The 23,777-nt window shown below is 43.4% G+C and overlaps 1 long non-coding RNA gene across 1 annotated transcript; it reads left to right on the top strand.

Moving 5' to 3' along the window:
* Nucleotides 1-3,784: 3,784 nt before the first annotated feature.
* On the top strand, nucleotides 3,785-9,332 carry LOC148436124 (uncharacterized). Its single transcript, XR_015876501.1, has 3 exons — nucleotides 3,785-3,870; nucleotides 7,133-7,297; nucleotides 9,125-9,332. It is a non-coding gene; the product is annotated as an uncharacterized LOC148436124 (long non-coding RNA).
* Nucleotides 9,333-23,777: the final 14,445 nt, after the last annotated feature.

The following is a 23,777-nucleotide window of genomic DNA, read 5'->3' as shown; positions in this document are numbered from 1 at the left end:
GGCCAGCTCTTCCCATACACTAGTATCACAGATATCTGCTGCTTATCTTTCTCTCCTGGAATGGCCCGCTCTCCCCATACACTAGTATCACAGATATCTCCTACTTACCTTTTTCTTCCGGAATGGCCCGAATTCATCAAGCTACGAAACTACAATATTTTCAGAGCTTGACTGCGGGAGCAATCGCCTTTCGGATCCCTCTTCCCTTGTCCGGCTCCTTCCACCAGACACCGGGGCTTTTGTGTGCCTGCGTGACCTGTAGGAAAATTCAGTGGTCTGAAAGGAGCAGTGAAAAGACTCTGGGAGACAGCTGATTTTCGGATCAGCTATCTCCGCGCCAGAGCAATGAAGAATTGCTCCAGCGCTCGCTTCAAGTTAGAATGTTACTTATCGGGGTCCATTACAATGTCATAATGAACAGAGCCCAAAGTCCTCAACAATACAAAGGTTTTTTTTAAATTTTTTCCTTCTTCTGTTAAGAGTGCCTTTAAAGAAGTCTTCTTTCCCTTTTCTTTTGTATATAACTTACAAACCACTAACTCTAAGTGCACCACCAAATTGTTATTTGCTCTCAAAATTTATACTTTGAATTTATTTCATGTTGGTACACTTAATATAAATATTATCAATATATGAAAACATTGAAGATCCTATGCGGAATCACCCATTTTCCCAATCTATATTTCCTATTACACGTACAGAGGTGCGTTTTAAGAGAGTGCACTATTCTCTGGCTCACCCGCACTCATACTCACACTACATACTTACCTACTCTCTGACGCTGGTCAGTCCTCTGCTCCATGTATAATTTGATCATTTTAAAATAACAAACCGAATTGCCTGGACCTCACGGACAGGTATACTGTCTGTATAGTCCAGCACTACCCGACTGGCAGGGAACCTACAAGGTTTCCTGCACAATAGCCATGATTGGCTGAGTCCGGCTGCTCTTAAGCAATCAGCGGCCGGTTAATGTGACAATGGCTGTTGATTGGCTAAGAGCAGTCAGACTCTTAACCAATGTCAATTATGCTGGAGCATGTGGGAACTGTGTGCAAGATCGTAGCAACTATTCATTTTCCAATAATCGTAAATCTGGCAATAGTTGGTTAGTGACTAAGGGCCTGATTCAGAGTTGGATGCAATATCGATGTTGGATGCAGTGTAGCAATTTTTTGCCACATGCGGAGATGGATCAGTGGTCACAGAGAGGATTTATTTGCAAAGTGAGAAACAGGTAGTGAGTGTTCGGGGAAGGTAACGAGGGTGGTTAGAAGAACATAGGCATGTCAAAACTGAATTCCTGGCATGCTGTAGTGAGCCTCTGCGAATTCGTTCTCACAGCTGGAGAGGCAGCGGCATTTTAGAAGAGCACCTCTGTCTGAAACAGCATAGGCTTACTCAGAAGTTCCATGTGCTACCGATGTGCAACCGATGCCTCCCATGTTTCCGTTTTTGTATGTAAGCGGTGGATGTGATACGACAGAAGTGGGCATCTCTGGACGTTTTCACAAGTCCGATGCACATGGAAGCGCAGTCACGAGTCGTGACGGGTACTGCATTCATCTTTGAATCAGACCCTTAGGGCTCTATTTATATACAATGGGCAAATTGCTTTTGCGATATCGCTGCTTTTCGCGGCCAATCAGAAAATCAATTTAAGTGTCGGTACATACCAAGTGGTAATGGTCTGTCCAGGCGACACAAAAAGAGACATCTTTCATTTTCTTCTGTGTCAATAGAGCTTTGTGCATGGCAAATGCGCAGAGCGGCCTGACTCACCTCATCGCGGGATCCCGGCTCCAGAATCCGGACTGCCAGCATCCCGACAGTAAGTATTAGGGCTAGGGGGAGGGTGGAACACTAGAGGGAGGGTTAGGCTGTGGGGGCGAAGGTTAGGTTTAGGTACTAGGGGAAGGGCTAGGCTGTGGAGGAAGAGAGTTAGATTTAGGCTGTGGGGAGGAGGGTTGGGGTTAGAATTTGGAAGGGGAGGGTAAGGGTTAGGCAGCGGGAGAGGGGGGTTAGGGTTAGGCTACTTACCTTCAAGCATCAGGATTCTGTCGGGATACCGCTGTCAGCATCCTGACCGCCGGGATCCTGTACCCAACCCATATAGATAATATCTATAACTATGTACAGTATATATACAGGTATATTTATATATAGATAATAAATAAAAATATATGTATATATAGATAATATATGTATGCGTATATTAGAGATGTGCAGTTCGGTTTTCCTGAATCACGAACACACCCGAAGAGAGGGGTTCCGAGTCTCGAGTCCCAGTTCAGAATCACTTTGAACTGGGACTTGAAAGTCTGCTGTCAGTTTGGAACTCGGGTTTAAAAACCAAACTCGGGTTTCGCATTGCACGTAAACAGGTCCAAATGACACAATTTTAGCTGTTTTATCGATTTTTTTCAAATACATTTTTAAAGCATATAAAACCGAACCATAAGAAAGCAGCTGTGCAATACCATACAACTAATATGCTAATGTCTGCAGGAGGCGTCTGATGGAAAAAGACGGCTCCAGTCGCCATCGCAGATCCGAGTGCTGCGTCCGAAGACGAGGCATCGAATCAACATCGTGACCATCTGTTTGCAATGTTTGTAGCATCGGCTCTCTGATAACTGAAGCTTACTCAGACTGGCTGCCTCCTGCCACTTGCGAGGCCAGGAAATCCGCTTCCTCCGATGCAGACCCTTGCCTCAGCACTTCTGGAAAGGATGGGGCGATGCGCCTCCATTTCTGGGATGCAGGCCTGTGACACTGCCTCCCTGCCCCCAGGAACAGTTTCTGATCTATCAACTGATCACAACTACATCCAACATTGACTTGACTTACGAGTCAAAATCAGGCCCTAAAAGGGCTATTGTGTTCGTCAAACCTGGAACTATGCTTTATAATAATAGACAAATGAAAGGCTTCCACCTGTAGGTTACCTGCCCAGCTATCAGAAACTGTCAGGTATTAGCAATAGAATACCCAGCAACACAACAAAACCACTTGAATTTACTGCACTGCCAAAGACTTAAGCTTGGTACACACTAAACGATGTGTGTACCCAGCGATGCAACACACAAAACAGCTGCTGACGGGCCGACATATCGGGCGGTCCATACACACTGGGTGATCCGGTGCCCGACCGCCCAATAGGCTGGCCCCCCTGCATAGCGCTGCAAGGGGTCTTCAACCGCATCGCCTGATCTTCCATGCTGCTCCTAAGATCAGGCGATGAGGCTGACGACCCCCCAGGAGTGCACACTACACATATATTAACCATTTGTCGTTCCAATGTGTCGGGATCGGCCAAATCGTTAAAGATATCATTTAGTGTGTAGAGGCCTTTATTCTAGTTGTAACAAAGAAACACAGGAAAGTGGTTGCAAGTATGACCTGAATAATAAAAAGTTGGCTGTTGTAAGTACATAGGCTGACTTGGGCAGGGTGTCTGGAAAGATGTTTTACTGTAATCTGCTGGTGCTTACCTAATGTGTTTGGAACATGTAATTTGAATCCACTTAAATATTTAAACAATATAAGCAGCACATCTTGTTAACCAAATTGTTTGCATGAAACAAAAATGCTTGTCTTCTATATTATTATGTAGCTTTATTTTATTGCACAACACTCAGAGGGAGTAATATTATTATAATGTGTTAAATATGAGAAATGAATAAAGATACACTTTAATTAATGGACAACTCCCTAATTATCAACATGTGGTAGCATTTAAATGCCGACGCGACATGCTACCAAAGCAGACACATCTCAGCTTCAAGATGAGGTCTCCGGGATACCTGCTGCTCTCTCTTCTCGTCACACTAATACTCTCCACATCAGGAATGTACTTGAGTCGACCAGGTAAGAATCAGGAGAACTTACAAAAAATGTATCTGTCTGTTGATAATTTTCCGGGGCGCATAGCACAGCTTAAATCAAAATATTCTTACACAGTATAATAAATGGAAGCTTTTATTATTAGTCCTATTGTCTATCTGTTAAGAACAAAAAAACATTAGACGGCATAGTGGAGCATCTTCATATATGAAAAAGTTGTGTATAGAATATGAATATTAAACTTTGTTGCGCTTGTATATTATATACATTTCACATAATTCATTCTGTATGAATGCAGTATTGCACTCTCATTTGTTTTGCTTTTTTATCTGTTAATTGTACTGTACAATGGTGCACGCTTTCCACTTCACCAGCTGTGCTACTAATCCTGTATTGTATTGTAGGTCAATTTCTACTTTGGGCTACAAAAAAGCAGCATATGTTTTGACTATTACAGTCCAAAATATTATTTTGATGTATTATTAAAATTTTTGTAAATGTTATATACTGTATTAAAAATATGTTTAAAGAGATATTTATAGCATGTTACATGCTATTCATAGTAGCTTTTATTTATATATATCTATTAGAGATGAGCGGTTCGGATTCTGTGGAATCCGAACCGCTCCGAACATTGGGGATCCGAGTCCACCCGAACCCTGTTCGGGTGTTCACCGCCTGACTCGGATCCCCGTTCGGGGCCGAACGGCGGCCGCCTGATGTCGGATTCTCACTAGAGAATCCGACATCAGGTCTCCTCGCGTGTAGGGCAGAGCGCAGTGATAGCGCTCTGCCCTACACAGACACAGACACACAGCCGCCAGCGGCAGCTGTGTGTTTGTTACAGTAGCCAATGAGAGTCACACAGACTCTCATTGGCTGCTGCACGGAGGGAGTCGGCTGGAGCTCACACATGAGCTCCGTCTTCCGGCTCCCTCCTCAGCGTGTGACAGAGCGGACGGCGCGGGAGCGGGGAATCAGGTAAGTTTTTATTTTTTTCATTTTTTTACTTGTCAAAGGTCCGGGGGCGCTACTGGGGGGGGGTCTGCACTACTGGGGGGGTCTGCTACTGGGGGGGGCTATACTACTGGGGGGGCCATACTACAGAGGGGCCTGCTACTGGGGGGGCTATACTACTGGGGGGGGTCTGCACTACTGGGGGGGTCTGCTACTGGGGGGGGCAATACTACTGGGGGGGCCATACTACAGAGGGGCCTGCTACTGGGGGGGGCTATACTACTGGGGGGGGTCTGCTACTGGGGGGGCCATACTACTGGGGGGGATCTGCACTATTGGGGGGCCATACTACAGAGGGGCCTGCTACTGGGGGGGGCTATACTACTGGGGGGGTCTGCACTACTGGGGGGGGTCTGCTACTGGGCGGGGCTATACTACTGGGGGGGCCATACTACAGAGGGGCCTGCTACAGGGGGGGCTATACTACTGGGGGGGTCTGCTACTGGGGGGCCATACTACTGAGGGGCCTGCTACTGGGGGGGCCATACTACTGGGGGGGCTTACTACTACTGGGGGGGGGGGGCTGCTACTGGGGCAGCCTACTACAGGGGGGGCCCATACTACAGGGGGGGCTACTACTGGGGCAGCCTACTACTGGGGGGGCCTGCTACTGGGGCAGCCTACTACTGGGGGGGCATACTACTGGGTGGCATGATAATGGGGGGCATACTACTGGGGGGGCCTGCTAATGGGGGGCATACTACTGGGGGGGGCATACTACTGGGGGGCATTCTACTGGGGGCACTGCATAGTGGACCCTACTACTAAGGGGACTGCATAGGGGGCACCACTGCTGGGGGACATTGTGTAAGGGACACCACTACTGTGGGCATTGTGTAAAAGGGTCACTACTGTGGGCATTGTGTAAAAGGGGCACTACTGTGTGTTGTAACATAAATAAGAGACACTACTTTATGGTGTAATGTGAATCAGGCCCTATGTGCGGTGTAATGCTAATAAGATTGTGCACTGTGACTCCTAGGGCCGTAGCCCACTTTGTAAACAAGTACTGTGACTCTGCTGGCCGTACCCCACTGGGTGGGTGCACTACTTTTCATTTCTGCCACTGCTGTGTGGCAATGTGTCATAGATGTGCTTTATACTGTGGTGTCTGTGTCGTTGTGCCGCTGCTTTGTTGCTTAGTAACCAGTCAGCTCACTGCAACCTTTGGCCAATAATGTTGAAAACAATATTATAAGCTGTGATATGGTCTAAATTGACTGGAAATTAATGTTATTGAGGTTAATAATACTCTAGGAAGAAAAAAAAGACCAATTTATGTGATTTTAGCTTTTTTTGTCAATTTTTGTAAAAAAATCCAAATCCAAATCCAAATCCAAAGCCAGTCACCGCAGTTTGGCAAATCCAAATCCAAAGCCGGACGACGAATTAGAACCAAATCCAAATCCGGCAAAAATGGTCCGGCGCACATCCCTAATATCTATATATATATATATAGATATATATAGATATATATATATATTATATACCCTCCAGTTAAGTCTGTGGATCTCTCTACCACCATATAACCTATCTTGTGTGCCAAATTCATCTCTTCTCTCATTAATGGGTAGATGTACAAAGCCTTGGATAGAGATGAAGTGGAGAGAGAGATAAAGTACCATCCAATCAGCTCCTTTAAATGTCACTTTACAGACTGTTTTTGAAAAATGGCAGTTAGGAGCCGATTGGTTGGTAGTTTATCTCTCTCCACTTCATCGCTCTCCAAGGCTTAGTACAAGTGGAGAGAGATAAAGTACCAATCAATCAGCTCCTAACTACCATTTTTCAAATACAGCCTGTAAAGTGATGTTTAAAGGCGCTAATTGGTTAGTACTTTATCTCTTTAAATTAGTGCTTTATATATAAAACAAAAATATACAATGTTTCTCCATTATAGTCACAGGGAAGCTTCTCACTACTCCATACTTAAAAAAAAAAGAGTAGGGTTGCTTTTTGAAAACTAAAGTGTGCCATGCATCTATGGCTTGATCTCCTGTACTGCCAATGCTGATGTGGTGATCGGTGATGAAAAATGCAGATCGGGGGACATCGATGATCGGCGATCCATCAGGGATTCAGACGATTCTGACCATTTTTGGGTCAGAATCAGGGAAATGAGTTTGACCAACATGTTGGATTCTCTGATCCCTCGAAAATTTTGCGTATGACTAATCACTTGTAATTCTGATAAAGGAATAATGCCTTTAGCTATGTACAGTAGATGACAAATGCAGCAATAATTCCTTGTTTACTGTCTTTCTCGTAGGGTGTCCGCAACAACTCCCAGAGGCAACTTTAAACTGTCCAATGATCCAGAATCACTGCCAACAGGATTCCGATTGTATGAGCAGCCAGAGCTGCTGTAATACTGGGTGCAAATGGCAATGCTTAAATCCACTGAATTCTTTTAATGCTTTTAACCCCTTTACTGGTAAGAACTATTGTATGGTCCTATAATGAGGCAAAATAGAATATTTAAATGTGATTGAATGTATCTTAAGTGGTATGAGGTAATACAAGCACTAGAGTGAAAGAATAATATTAAATGACCAAACGGTGTCGATTTACTAAAATAACTACTAAATATAAAAAGTGCTGGTGTTACCCCTAGCAGCCAATCATGTTATGTCTATCATTTTGTAGGATGCAATAGATAAATGATATGCAGAATCTGATTGGATGACATGAGTAACACCAGCACTTTTAATTTTTAGAAGCTCTAGTCAATTTATCCCCATAGTGTTCATAAGCAAACGCAGGAGGGGTTTCCGTCTGCCTGGAAACCCCCATCCCCAGCCTACACCATGACCACAATAGAAATAGTAATGTAATAGAATCTTACTAGTGCTGAATGTTCTTCACAGTATCACAAATGAAATAATTCGCACCACCTGTGTATCTTTTAACATGTATCAGTCAGTAATAAGTACACCTGTGCACCAACTAGGAGATCTGGAAAACATTCACTGTCAGGGATGTGCTGCTATAGAGCCCAATATGTACATATATGTCCAGGGCAGTGCTAGGTTATTCTGCCGCTCCCCCAGACTTGCTCCAATACTCTGGAATGGTGCACACATCTAACATAAAACCATTCAGCTCAGATAGGATGGACCTATTGGCCAATTTAATGGGTTACTGTGATCACTGGTCCTCTATATGCTGGAATTATTACACACAATACACTTTGTATGAGGCATATTAAAGCTGGTTAAGTACTAATTCTACTCTCTTCATGGACTGGCCACACTCACTCTAAAATCAAGCATTTGGAAACCCCCCTCTAGAAATCCTGCGTTTGCCACTGGTGTTAACACAGTTATAGGTCCACAGTTATAGGTCCAGTAAAATTAAAAAACCTCCCCTAGAATATTCAGGGAGGGCGATGGCTGCGTATGTATGTACCTGTTACTTCAAAGGTGCTAAATCAAGAGAGAGAGTAGAGTAGGGGGCTCATGGCTCAACCAACATTACTGGGCCTCTACCCATATTTTGATTAGGGGCCCAGTGATGCACGGTTCCACTCTGTTTGTGGCCATAAATGATTGCACTTGCGGCAATAGCTGTAGCCCTAGCAGAACATTCAAACTGAATAATGTGTCCTTCTAGTATAAGGTGGGACACGGAGCTTCCATAATAAATATAAAATTCTGTCCTAACACATTGTTAAATGGGTTGGGTACAGGATCCCGGTGATTGGGATGCTGGTGGTCAGAATACCGTCAGCCTAACCCTCACCTCCTGCAGCCTAACCCTATGTCAGTTTAGAGAAAACAATCTGAATCAGGTCTCCTTAGCAATGCTGAACAAATGTATATAAATGGCAACCACTGTTGGCCAGCTTTATAGTTACTACAAGACAGTTTACTTTAGAATGTAACAGTAGATGATAGCAACAGGTGATACCTACTGGAGCCTCTTCCCACTTATGAAGAGTCTCCAGGTTATAACATGAACATAAAAGATAAAACACAGATCTAATTAAATTAAAACAGATCATAGAGTAGAATATTTTAGGCAGTTATCATCCAATAAAACCTAAAATATTTTATCAAAGTACACTTCGGAAAGTTATAGCATGTTATATGTGTATTTAGTCAAAACAAGAGTAGTCTTCGGAACAAAAGCTATTTCTATAAATAAATAAAATAAATATATCTTGAAATGGAAATTTGCTAAACGTATAACAAGAAAAGTACAGTAAAATTACTGTGCAACACGAATATTTACTTGTTTATCTTCTTTTCTTTCCATCTAGGAATGTATGAATTCTTCTCAAACTTGGTTGGTCGTCCATACGGCGGTTCATATAAAGCTCAATATAGTGGCAAATAATATATTTTTTTTTTCCTTAACCATGTATTGTAAAAATCACATCAAATAAATGACCCCCAATTTTAATATTGTGTTTATTTTTATTTTTGGACCAATTTTCTTCTGCTTTGAGAGACATTTCTCTTCTGGAAACCAGCTCAGATTTGTTGTCTACATCTTTATGTTTTTGAAATTCGAGAAGAACATTTCTGTTTCAAAAATAAGACTCACATTATTAAAAAATGTTGTCTGACTGAATGGAAAAATAAAATCTTGTATATACTCAATCATTCAAAAGAAAAAAAAAAGTTTAAACATACATTTTGCACATAACTGTAATTATTTACTTTAATGTATAAACTAGGGATTGGCAACAAGATATAGTTCAAATACCATAGGGGCGACCCTTTTGCCTTAAAAAAGGGATGCGCATTACCCTTAAATTCTGTAAAGAAATACAGCCCCAAAATGACCTTGGCACCACAACATCACTCATCCCAAAGTGCCCCCCACTTTAACTTACTCCAGACCTTAAACTTGCCATATAATCCCCCCACATGCCATTCACTTTCTCCAGACCTTAAACTTGCCATAAAATTCCCCCCACATGCCATCAGACCTCCACACACCTTCACATCCCACATGCACTCCAAAACTTCACACATCACTTGAACCTTCCCATATGCCACTCAGGAGGAAGTCATTGGCCAAGTGTAGTGGGCTGGAGTGGGTGTGTGTAGAAATCAGGGTGGAGATGTAGGATCTAGAAGAGTGTTTGACAGCTTTGTAGGTGAGTGAAAGGAATTTTTATTATAAATCAGTAGAGGACAGGGAGCCAATGCTGAGACTATCTAGGGGGCAGCAGAGTTTCATAATCTGCCAAATTTAGACTGTAAGCCCCAATGGGGCAGGGAAGGATGTGACTTATTAAATATTCTCTATACAGCGCAGTGTGACATAATGACACCACATACATACATACATACATAAACAAAAATAAATGAGGAATGAGGGGGTAGGCAATAAGTGCCTATCCAGCTGTAGTTGGACTAAACATCCCAGCATGCCTTGCAACAGTTTTAGCAAAACTGTGGCAGGGCATGCTGGGATGTGTAGTTCTAAATCAGCTGGAGGGCCGCTTATTGCCCACGCCTACTTTTACAAAAAGCAAAATGTTGGCGGCACCTGCTGTGTAAAATGTGGATTTGTATTCCGCAAATGCTCGATAAAGGCAGAAATCAACATTTTAATTTATTGTCACATCACTAAAACTGGAGTAGATTTAATTCTTAAACTGGTAATCTTCCTGTTTAGTCTATCAGCTCCATTTGCAAATTAAACTGTAAGGCTTACAGTATATAAGGCATAACATTAAGTGGCATTCATCCAAATGAGTTACTTATACCCCTTTTCCATCAAAAACCCTGCTTCAACCTGGGACAATGAGCACTGGTCGGAGACAGGGTTTACCCCTTTTACACTGGCAGTTGGACCCAGGTTATTTCCCTGGTCCAGCTAATCACACCAGACCCGGGTCTTCCAGAATTACAGTAGATGCTTGGAGATGAGGTCATCGTGACCCGGGTCCTACCATTTACACAGCACCGTTACCTAAGTCCTTCCTGGGTTCAACCTTGGTCATGACCAGGTTCACATCCCCAGGTCACTCAACCCTGGTTACTTTTCATTGACCCTTTTCCACTGAGTCACGACCCACGTAGACCTGGCAATGACCCGGGTTATTGCGGCAGTGGAAAAGGGGTATTACTTAGCATTCATCACTATTTAAATGTCTATCAGATTCTCTCTTCCTTTATTGCATTAGATTTCATGGGAAGCAGTTTTAACTGTGAGGAATTAATATTTTAATCAAACCCACATCAAGAAAGTAATAGATACTTTAGATTAAAGCCCTTTAGATGTACATAATATGTTGTATCAAATGGTTATTATTATTATTATTATTATTTGTTTTATGGAAATAGGGGACAGCAACCATAGTTTTATTCTAGTCATGTTTTAATGATGATCTCTTTGAAGAGATGTAAAAGCATTTGTGGGTGCATACATTAGTTGGAGCACAAACACAGGGGAAGAAGGGAAAACAACAACATAAAAACCTGCTGTTAACCAATTAAAAATTGAAGAAACTTAAAACACTTTTGATAGTGTTAATTGTATAGAGAAGGGACATGTGTGAAAAAAGGACAGGGAAGCAAACTATTAACATTAATGGATATAATAATGATATCCAGTAGTTTAAATGGGATGTATTAGGCATCCTGGCATTCAGAATCCTGCGGTCAAAATGCTGGTGGAGGGATGCCGACGGGTCAGAATGCCGACAACTTGTAATGGTAAGGGTTAGGCTGCAGGAGGGAGGTTAGGCTGCATGGGGGAGGGCTAGGCTGCAGGGGGAGAGTGTTAGGGTTAGGCTGGAGGGGGGCGGGTCAGGGTTAGGCTGCAGGAGGGAGGTTAGGCTGCATGGGGGAGGGCTAGGCTGCAGGGGGAGAGTGTTAGGGTTAGGCTGGAGGGGGGTGGGTCAGGGTTAGGCTACAGGAGGGCTGGGTTAGGATTAGAGTAAAGGTTGGCCTAAAAATACTTCACCATAAGTTTCACTGTCAGGATACCGCTGCCAGCATTCTGACCTCCGGGATTCTGCATGCCGGGGTGCCGTACCCAACCCATTTAATTAATATAATTATTAATGCAATCAACTAATATATGAGCATGTGAGAAAGGCATAAAGACTTGTGCTAGGGTCTCGATTCAGACCCGCTAGCTAGATGCGTTCGCACGCAGCAAAAGTATGCAAATCCGTGATTGCTCGGCCAAGCATTAGCACGCCCGCTATGTCTTGGCGTGCGATCGCGGTGCATATGCGGACGCCCATCAGCCTGTCTTAAGATGCCCACTAATGCACATCATCTCCAGGAAGAGTATGCAACCATCGGTAACATCGAGTACCATCGGATGCATACACAGCACTTGTGGTTGACCATACCCTACCGCAAGCACTGCGAGCGCTTCAGTGTAAAAATCATCCATGTGACGTGTACTATGATGCTGCATCTTAATTATGCATGCCTCTGAAACGGAGTTGTGATGCTCAGGCAGACCTGCGTTCCCGATCGCACGGACTGGTTCGCGCACGGGCACTGCGATGCGTACGCTTCCTAGCAAGCGGGTCTGAATCGGGCACTAAGGCCACAGTGTGCCATACTCGGACTATTCAGCCAATTCTCAGTTGGTTGGTCCAGATATTGCGCAGTGTGGACACAGAACACGGAGCCAATTGTTGTTCAAAACCTGACAGATCTGCTCCCGACATCAGGGGTGCTGCACGACATCCGTCGGTCTTCAGAAGCAGATGTTCTGTAGCACATGCAGTTTGTACAGACATCATTTGACAACCTGCATATACACAGTTGAGTCATATTATTATGACCACCCTCTAATAGCTAGAGTAACCGCCATATGCAGCATGGACAGCAGATAGACGGGCTGGGAGTGACTCAATAAGGTGCTGGTAGGTTGACGCAGGTATCTGGAGCCATGCTGACTGCAGTGCATCCCATAGCTGCTGGAGGGTGTATGATGGAGTATCCATAGATCAAACACAACAATCGAGGTGGTCCCGCAGATGCTCAATTGGGTTCAAATCCGGGGAATTAGGTGGCCAGGGAAGTACGTTGAAGTCTTGGTCATACTTGTCCAACCACTGTCGGACATTTATAGCCATGTGACATGTCGCATTGTCTTGCTGGAAAATTCCATCCACCTCAGGGAAGACAATCAGCATGTATGGGTGTATGTGCACTGCAAGGATGGATTCCTAACCAAATCGGTTGAGGATGCCTTCCACAAGGATGAGTGGGCGCAGAGAATGCCATGAAAACATTCCCAGGCCATAACGCTGCCACCACCAGCTTGTGTTCTTCCAGCAATAATTGCAGGGTGTTTGTTCTCTGATGTTTCTCACCTGACATGCCAACGTCCATCAATTCGATGAAGCAGAAAATGTGACCCATCAGAGAAGACAACCCTTTGCCAATCAGCAAAGGTCCACCTCCGATACAGGCGTGAAAATTAAAGCATTTTCTGCCGATGCACCTTCGTTAGCATAGGTTCGTTAGCTTTGAAGCCCCATACACCTGGTGGCCCCCAGGTTTATTTTGACAGTGAGCTGCTCCACTGTAGCGTGTCCGTCGGCCCTCAGCCACCTTCATAGCCGACATTCACCTCTCACATCAATGGTACATGGTGCTCCGCAGTTTTCATGTCGGTTATTCACAATGGTGCCATTTGTCCAGTCATGATACACCTTCACCACAGCAACACGCGAACAGGTCACAAACTGCGCTGTTTCAGAAATACTGTCACCCTTGGCCCGAAAGCCAATAATCACCCCTTTTACCCATGACAGCAATGAGTGATATGTGTGCAGGCGGCCTATAGCACACCTTATATACCCACTAAGCCAGCGCATGGCACGTGACGTACTTCATGGGCTACGCGCTGCCGACATCAAATGTCATAATAATGTGACTCAACTGTGTAAAAACATCACCTCACTGATCTCTAGACACACACACTCTCCCTGCCAGTAGTCATTAATATCACATATGCACTAACCCTTTCATCACTCATTAACACACACACACTCAGCCTGCCAGTAGTCATTAATCTCACATATGCACATATGCACTAACCCTTTCATCACTCATTAACACACACACACTCACCCTACCAGCACTCATTAAACCCCCCACACACTCACCCTGCCAGCACTCATAAAACCCGCCACACACTCACCCTGCCAGCACTCATTAAACCCCCCCACACACACTCACCCTGCCAGCACTCATTAAACCCCGCACAAGGCACACACACTTACCCTGCCAGCACTCATTAAATGCCCCCACACGCACACACATACTCACCCTGACAGCACTCATTAATCCCCCCACAAAGGCACACACACTTACCCTGCCAGCATTAATTAAATGCCCCCACAAGCACACACATACTTACCCTGCCAGCACTCATTAAATGCCCCCACAAGCACACACATACTCACCCTGACAGCAATCATTAAACCCCCACACACACCCTGCCAGCACGCAATAAAACCACAAGCCCCCATCCCCTATACACACTCATAAAGTCATAACATACCTTCCCAGGCTCCATTCTGCAACAGCAGCTCCTCATATTGTCTGGGAGTGGAGGTTCTTATGTGAGTAACAGGCTGGCACTCATAGGTAAGGAGAGGACTGGAGGAGATGGAAAGGATGGCCACCCCCTCTGCTGACTGTACCGAACTAAGGGCCTGATTCAGAGCCGCTCGTAAGCGGCCGCTCGTTCATTCTGACCGATGTTTGCACATCTGCGCATGCGTACGGATTGTAATACGCATGCGCGAACCAGTCAGTGCGGCCGAAAATCGTTTGTTCGCTATATAGCAAATGCCTGCTACTTTGAGTGACAGAAGGAGGCGTATGTGGGTGGTAACAGGCGAAGGTGCTTGAAAACGGGGAGTGGAGAACAGAACGCAGGTGTGCTTAAAGGTCAAAACGGGCGTTTTAAGGGAGTGCATAATTAATCCAGCAGCGTCATTGACCACGTCACTTGGTTTTTTTTTTAACTCAGAACTGCTTGCAAAATAGTGGTTGAAAAAACCAACCACAAGAATAGCGAGCAGTTCATACGCTGTACGATGTACTCGATTAATCTAATAAATAGCGGACATGACGTATGGTGCGAGCGGCAAGGGGGCGTTTTTTTCAAAATTACAACTGCAAGTTTTGCTCGCTCGTTCAGACTTAGAGGCGTGAACCGAACGGTTCATTTGAATAGCCACCCCTTTTTATAAAACGAACGAATAATAGCGAGTGGCTCTGAATCAGGCCCTAAGAGTTCAGTGCCTTAGGCAGGGGGAGTTACTGCATCAGTCTTGGTCATCAGTAGTCCCGGCTGGGACTGAAAGAGAAAACCGTCATATTTTGTCTGTGGACTCAGGCCAGTGCCAGAGTCACCTCGCAAGAGAGGAGGAGTCCAACACAGAGGGGCTGATTCAAAGGTGAATGATCTGTGGAACGGTGCTGCGTCTTCAGTCGCAATGCATCTGAGAGCTTATGCTAACTCCAAACAAAAAATATGGTAGTTGCTCAAAGCAGCTTAATGACATACCACAGGTGCTTGTAAAGGGCGGGGTTTACACTGAGCACAGAAAAAAGGGATTTTCCCTACAGCACACTGTTGCAAAATCAAAAATATTTAAATCTTACATAATAACAGAGGGCCTGATTCAGGCCCACTCGAGAGCGTAGGACGCTCGCAAGCGGGTCGATGGTGCCCTAATGCGCATGCGCACGACGGAGGGAGCTCTGTCTCGCACCAAAGGAGGCGTGCTGTCGATGGTGACTGACAGCACGCCCCCTTTGGTGGGTGTGCCGGGGGCGTGGCTGCCAGACGGAGGCGTTCCCATGGGAACCCCTACCGTCTGAGTCCGGCCCCACTGACATCAGTAGTGATGTCAGTGGGAGTGATTTTGGCTCTGATAGAGCCAAAATCACTCCAGGGCTTGCGGTCACCGAGACCCTACCTCAGGGTCTCGTCGCAAGCCCGATGGTCGCGATGGTCTTGACCATCGCGACCATCATCATGGACGCTCGCTATAGCTGTGGGTGGTAACCCACAGCTATGCGAACGTCCATGAGGTAGCTCCAATTTCAGGTAGGAGGGCCCTGATTCAGAGCGAGCGCTCTGGTCAGAGCATCCGGCTCTGAATCAGGCCCAGAGATTCAGAGGTATTAGTTACATACATTTGCAAATATATGAATAAGCGCCGGGCCAATCGTCAAGGCTCCTCTATACTGGTGTCCCTAACATTAAGGGTTTCACGTCCGAGAAGCAAGGCACCCCAAAAAATTCTAGCCAAGGACCATCCCCAGGGCATCACACGAAAAGGGGAAAAAAGGTGATAGTGAAGTGTAAAGGATAGATGTGTAAGGATAAATCAATAAGTGTTAATGAAATTTGAAAGAATTAAAATGACATAAATAATATACAAACAATTAGAGAAGTGATAAAAATATTCTATGTGGGTTAAATGGTGATGCCATGAGAAAGGTCCAGCCAGAACAACCCCGGGGGCCCCACTCCCAAACGCATACCCCAAAATAATTATTGCTACATAATAGTAGCACCCACTCTGGGTCATATATTTACAAATTAGTGTACTGCATGATAGCAGCACATGTATGAGCTGAGAGCTAACTTACCTTGGAGGTACCCCAAAAAACCTCCACATGGCACTATAAGGATCAGCACCTCCTCCTAATGCTGACTCCCTTCATGCCTCTCCAAACTGCAAACAAAAAATATGGTAGTTGCTCAAATCAGCTTAATGACATACTACAGGTGCTTGTAAAGGGCAGGGATTACACTGAGCACAGAAAAAATGGATTTTCCCTCCAGCACACTGTAGCAAAATCAAAAATACTTAAATCCTACATAATAATAGAGATTCAGAGGTACATACATTTGCAAATATATGAATAAGCGCCAGGCCAATCGTCAAGGCTCCTCTATACTGGCGTCCCTAACATTAAGGGGTTCACGTCCGAGAAGCAAGGCACCCCAAAAAATTGTAGCCAAGGACCATCCCCAGGGCATCACATGAAAAGGGGAAAAAGGTGATAGTGAAGTGTAAAGGATAGATGTGTAAGGATAAATCAATAAGTGTCATTTTAATTCTTTCACATTTCATTGCCAATGTCATCTATCTTCCATATAAGGCAGTAACAATGAAGCCACCATGCCTGGTAATAAGCAGGGACATTACTGTTCCTAGAGTACTCTGCTGCTAGCCCAGTGAGGTGACCTATGCCTTGGGAAGAGAGGACAACTCATCAGGTAGCATCCAAGGTACCAAGAGGACCCCTTTGTTGGCAAGAGAGCATATGCGTACTGGTCAGCTGAGCCATCTGCTGCATTAACTATGTAGCCTGGCATAAAATACCAAGATACTAGAATTATTGCTGTTTGGGGATTTGGATCAGGACCTCCATCATCACGGAATGAAGCCACTAGTATAGTGAAACTGGATATGTTTTAGGTTAGCTCCACTCTGTTTATCATTGTCTTCACTATGTAATAAACAATAAGAGGTTTATTTACTAAAGGTCGATTTTGACTGATTTTAAATCGATCTAAATCAATGTTGTTTTTCAGGGGCTAAATCGCACATTTGCTAACATTTAAAAATCAATATTAAAAAATCATCTGTTAGTAAATGTGTGATTTAGTCCCTGAAACACAACATCAATTTAGATTGCTGTTTAGTAAATAAACCCCTAAATCTTTTTGGGCATGCAAACCCCATACTCCTCAAGTGTTGTGAATAAAGCACAGGGTATTAGAATACTGAGCCAGTTTGGCTCATATGCAATAGGGATGACTTTTCTCAATGTCATCAATGAGCCTGAAGACAAGGTATTTAAAGAGGATCCATGGGGAACTGTACCAAGGCCTCCATCATGAACCAGCAGAGGAGAGCAGAGCTAGTAGCCCACTGAGGCACCTGACACCTAGGAACAAGAAGTGTAACTATTCTCAATATCAACAACAAGCCTGGAATATGATCCAAAGGTGTAAAATTTCAGCCACTTGGGAATTTGAACATAGACCTGCACCAGCGTGTAAGTGCTGAATTTTGTATTATGTATAAATGCTGAAAGACACCAGCTGTACACTGAGCCAGCTAACTCTCTAGCATTGCAAGGCTAATTTTCGCAATGTCATCAATCAGCCTATTACAGCAACCAAAGTTATAAAGAGAAACCTGTTTGGAGCATCAAACCTGAGACTCCTCCACCACCGTAAACAGAGAATGTGGACACTAGCACCCTGATCCAGCTGTCCTATTAAACAGCTCAAGTGACTCTGGTCAGTTTCATCAATCATCCCAATATAACATTCAAAGTACTAAAAAGAAATCTGCATTGTGAATTGAACCTGGATCTCCGCATCATTAATCAGTGCAGTAACAAGTTACTAGCCCAGAGAACCAGCACATTCTTTGATACTAGGGGGTAGTGATAGTGGAGTCCAAGGCTATCATTAATTTTAGTATCTTGAATGCTGCAGCTGCCTGATTTTAAGCATTGAGAAAAGTATCTCACGTCAGACCAAGTGCAACTTGGATCAGTGAGCTAACAGCCAGGTCCTCTATATGCAGCATTGTGAGGGTGCTGGTTTGAATCCTGTCTAGATTAATTTTTTATCTTAGTTCCTTGAAAGTTGTAGCTGGGTGGATCAAGACATTGAGAAAAGTCTCTCTGCTGAATAGTGGTATAGACTGATTCACTGGCATAGCGGTAAGGTTACTTGCACATCGTTATGTTGGGGTCCGTGGTTTGAATCCCAGGACCTGTGTTGTTTATATTACCTGTATGTGCAAAAAAAGAGAAATGTGATATAATGCGATGCCCTGAAGCAGACCAACCAAAGCAATCCAGGGGATCCATTCCCCAAAAAGGCTGTCCTTTACTGTTGATGTTGCACCTTAAATAAATAACAAACACACGGTGCAACATTCAACTAAGAACACCTGTCTGAGGATACCAACCATCATCCACTAGCCTAGGGTGCTCGGTGTCATGTGGAATTCAACCAGACTGCCCGAGATTCGAACCAGGATCTCCATCATCACCAGCAGTAATCCTGGCAGCCATTCAGCTGTATGCATTAAAATATCTTACTGTATTAAATTTAAGATGGTGAAATATAAAAAGATAGAATTATGCAAAGGAGATGAAAATTAATGTGTACAATATGCAAAACAAAACCGTTGTCAATTTGTCATTCTTTCAATATGATCAGTGTTTAGTAACACAGTGGTTCTTTACTTATTATAGTTTATTCTGTTATTTATGTTGCAAATAATTATTTCTTAAGGCAAATGCCCTCATCAGCTCCTAGAAGGAAGTAGTAAATTGTATAATACAATGCAGTGACTAATAATGTGTATAATCAGTATTCCAAACTGATTGTGTCTTCTCTTCCTATGCTTAGATGTCTTATCCTTATGTATTACCATGCAATGCTTATAGTAAATATTTCTTAGCTATGCAGTATGTACAAATATATGTTGTAGTTCTAAGTCTCTTAGCTATAAGGTTTAATCCCACACAGCATGTATATTATGTTAGTATATAATTGGTCAACACACCTAGTATTAATGGGTCTCCACTACATGTGATATATATTAGTAGTTCCCATTATATCATATGTGTATGAATCACATACCATTAAAAAGGTTTTATAGGTAAAAATGTGAACCTTTGTAGCTCTGGGTATTCATGTATACAATAATGCAGCTGAACCTTTAGGCAATTGCAATAATTCCTAGCACTGTGTATAGCACATGTATCATCATTTTATACATCAGTAGCTGGAGCATAGGCCTCATATATTTAACATAGCTTTCAATAATCTTAGGCATTTTGACTTAGACATCAATGGCTGGGGTTTATATCCATTTAGCAACATATTAACACTGAATTTAGTTACATGACATTAACAATCAGTTACAGATAGCCTACAGCCATTTCACCAGTCAGGCTTTCTCAAGGCATCACCTGTCATGTCATTTCCTTTTCCTTAAATCCCCTTCCCTAAGTTCTGATTGGTTGTCAGCAAATCAATAATTTTTAACATTATTTGAATTGTAGTATAGTCTTAATAGTAATCCACCAACATCCACTTCTTAAAACTTAAATATGAACAATTTACTTCATTATATTAAGTATAATGTTAAAACACATCCTCTGATGTTTTTATTTGTGATCTCTCGGGCAGATATCCTATATAAAATTTGATTTTGAGTTTATCCATTATATACATATAACTTAATCCTTTATATCAGATCATCTATATCTTTCCATTTGATGTCCAATGTAACCAGATATTATTTTTATATTTATATATATCTCTCATAGGGGGTGATGATATTTATATCATGATGAATACATGATACATAGAGACAGTGACATATGAGACATATATACCAATATATGTCCAAGGTATATCACAATCCATCTCCATCCATGTAGCATTATCATGGTAGATTTTATAACAATGTTTAACATTCATTGTATTCGACTTTTAGATCAAGATTTTAATTTCAGTATTATTATCTTTTCAGGTAGTGATCACCTTATTCATGTTTAACATTATTAAAATGGTGGTATAGTCTTAATAGCAATCCACCAACATCTACTTCCTAAAACATAAATATAGTAAATTTACTTCATAATATTAGGAGTAACCTTAAAACACATTCTTTGATGGTTTTATTTGTTGTTTAACGGCCCAATGTCCTTTATAAAATTAGTTTTTAAGTTATCCATTATATCTATAAGAATTAATGCTTTTTATCAGATCTTCTATATCTTTTCCATTTGATGTCCAATATAATATCCAAACAGGTATCTTTTCTTAATTAATATCAATGGGAGTGCTGATATATATTATAATGAAAAGAAGTATAGAGACAATGGCATATGTGACATACATTTCACATATACAATATAAAAGTACAGTACTTGCAGTCAGTCGCGCTCCTCTGGTGCACAGAGAATACCAGATTCCAGTAATTTTTTGCTGGTAGAAAAGGTCTCAAAGAATACTCCTATAACATCTCCAATTTAATCCGCCTTCTTAAGATGGAACCATTTCTTCAACAGAGTATATATATATTCTTATTACCTCAAAAAGAAGGTATAGGCCAAAAATAGTGAAGCACAGTTTATTCAATTAAAATACACTTAAAAATAATACAATCCATCAACAAAGCAGCGTACCAGAAAGTGTGGGGTGTAGATCAGCACACACCCAGAATAGCAAAAAATTATTTTAAGGTACAACAGTCACCTCCCGGGTAAATACGTTTTTTGCGATTCCCCTGGTTATATGCTCGGTCACTTTCCTCCACACAATGTCACCTGGTAATTTTATCCTCCTTATATGGACTTACCAGGTGGTGAGTCCATATAAGGGGCAGGAAATTACCAGGTGACATAAATACAGGCCAAGGGATTCAAACCAGGGCCTCAATGGTCATCACCAGCAGGGAGTATGGCAGCCATTCAGCTGAGCCACCACATGACTATGTATTTGCCCACACTATTACTAATGTTATCATGCAGTTTGGGTGAAAATTACAGGTAATATAAATAAAACTGACCCTGTGATTCAAACCAGGGAGCCCACCATAACTATGTATAGTGAACTTTACCAGTAGGCCAGTGAGCCAACCAACTCCACTAATCAGCAGAGAGCCTTTTCTTAAAGTATTATACCACCCAGCTGCAATTTTGTCAATGTAACCTATCATATAAGGCAGTAACAATGAAGCCACCATGCCTGGGACTCTGGCATTACTGTCCCTAGAGTACTTTGCTGCTAGCCCAGTGAGCTGATCTATGCCTTGTGAAGAGAGGACACCTCGTCAGGTAGCATCCAAGGTGCCAAGAGGACCCCTTAGTTTGCAGGAGAGCACATGGCTACTGGTCAGCTTAGCCAGCTCATGCATTCATTAAGCAGGCATTACCAAAACACCTGTCATAAAATACCAAGGTACTAGGATTATGGCTGTTTGGGGATTTGAATCAGGACCTCCATCATTACAGAAAGGAGCTACTAGTATAGTGAAACTGGTTATGTTTTAGGTTAGCTCCACTATGTTTATAATTGCCTTAACTATGTAATAAACAATAAGGGGTATATTTACTAAAGGTTGATTTTAAATCGATCTAAATCAATGTTGTTAATTAGCCTAAAGACAGGGTAACACAAGAGGCTTCATGGGGAATTGAATATCACCGTGCACTAGCAGAGGAGAGAAGAGCTACTAGTCCACTGGGGCACCTGACACAGAGGAACAAACAGTGAGACTATTGTCAATATCAACAAGAAGCCTGGTATAAGATCCAAAGGTCCGACATTTTAGAGTTTTGTAGCTATGGCATGCTAAAACTTTAGTAGGGAATGCTGGGAGTGCAAAAAACCCTCCCTCAGCCTCCCTAATGTACTATGAAAATTACCTTTACTTGGGAATGTAAACATGGACCTGCACCAGCTGTGTAACTGCTGAATTATGTATTATTTTGTCTAAATGCTAAAATACACCACCAGCTTACTCTCTAGCATACCTAGGCTAATTTTCTCAATGTCGTGGGGCTAGCCCAGCTAGCCCCATGGTTGACCTCAAATAATTAGTATATAAATTGTATTTCTATTTTACCCACATAATGATGCAATTGTTCTATTTGTACATATTTAGGGAAACAGTGAGGCTGAGCGGTCGTACAGGTCCACATGGTACTGGCCAAACCCACGCAGCACGCCTCCTTTGCTTTTTATGATAGGCTCCTGATCAATTTGAGCCTTAGGCCCAGAGGCAGATTGGACCACGGGGAGCATGGGGCACATATTGTTGGTTTGGGCCCTGTGCTCCCCTCAGTGGCTTGCCAAAGTCCCTAGCTGATCCCTGCATCAGGCCTATTCACAGGCCTGCTGGCAGGTGCATTTGTGGGGTTCGGGGAGCTCTGTTACTGGTCTTTCACCTCCAACACCAGTGCAATAAAAAAAATTGTTTATCTGTGGAGCAGTGCGTGTGACATCATGATGTCCTGCTGCACTGCCTAGAAGCAGAGACACTGGGATGCTGTTGAGACATATGGGAGCTGGACAGATACAAGGAGGCTGGAGATAGAAAGGGATTGGAGTTAGAGAGACAGAAGGTAGCTGGAGAGACACTAGGGGTCTGGAGAGATATCAAGAGGCTGGAATTAGTGAGACACTGAGGTCCTGAACAGACACAACGCGATTGTAGCTGGAGAGACACTGGGAGCTGGAGAGACAGAAGGGGGTGGGCGGGAAACACTGGGAGGCTGGAGAGACAGAAGAGGTATGGAGCTGGAGAAACACTGGGGAGCTTAAGAGACACAAGGAGGCTGGGGCTGGAGAATCAGTGGGGGGCTAGAGAGACAGAAGTGGTTTGGAGCTCTAGAAACACAATGGGCTAGAGAAACATTGGGAGCTAGAGAGACTGATGGCTAGGCCTGGAGAGATAATGGGGAGGCTGGATAGCTAGCAGGAGGCTGGAGCTGAAGAGACCCAAGGGCTGTAGAGACACTATGGGGGGGCAGGAGAAACTTTGGGGGGGCTAGAGAGAAAAAATGGGACTGGAGTTGGTAAGACACAAGGGGGCTGGATAGACCCAGGGGGCTGAAGAGACAGAAGAGAGCTGGAGGCAGAAGGGGGCTAGAGCTGGAGAGACACTGGGGGACTGGAGGGACAGAAGGGGGATGGAGCTAAAAAGACAATGTGAGGCTGGAGAGACATCAGGAGGCTGGAGTTAGTGAGTTACTGAGTTCCTGATGAGACACAAGGAGGCTAGAACTGGAGAGACACTGGTAGCTGGAGAGACAGAAGGGGGCTGAATCCACAGAAACACTAGGAGTTAGAAACATAGAATTTGATGGCAGATAAGAACCACTTGGCCCATTGTTACAGTCTCTATCTAT

This window comes from Taudactylus pleione, unplaced genomic scaffold, assembly GCF_031769625.1.
Source record: "Taudactylus pleione unplaced genomic scaffold, aTauple2 ptg001956l, whole genome shotgun sequence".
Lineage (NCBI taxonomy): Eukaryota > Metazoa > Chordata > Amphibia > Anura > Myobatrachidae > Taudactylus > Taudactylus pleione.
Note: the sequence above shows the minus strand (reverse complement) of the source record. Positions and strands in the feature narration are given on the sequence as shown.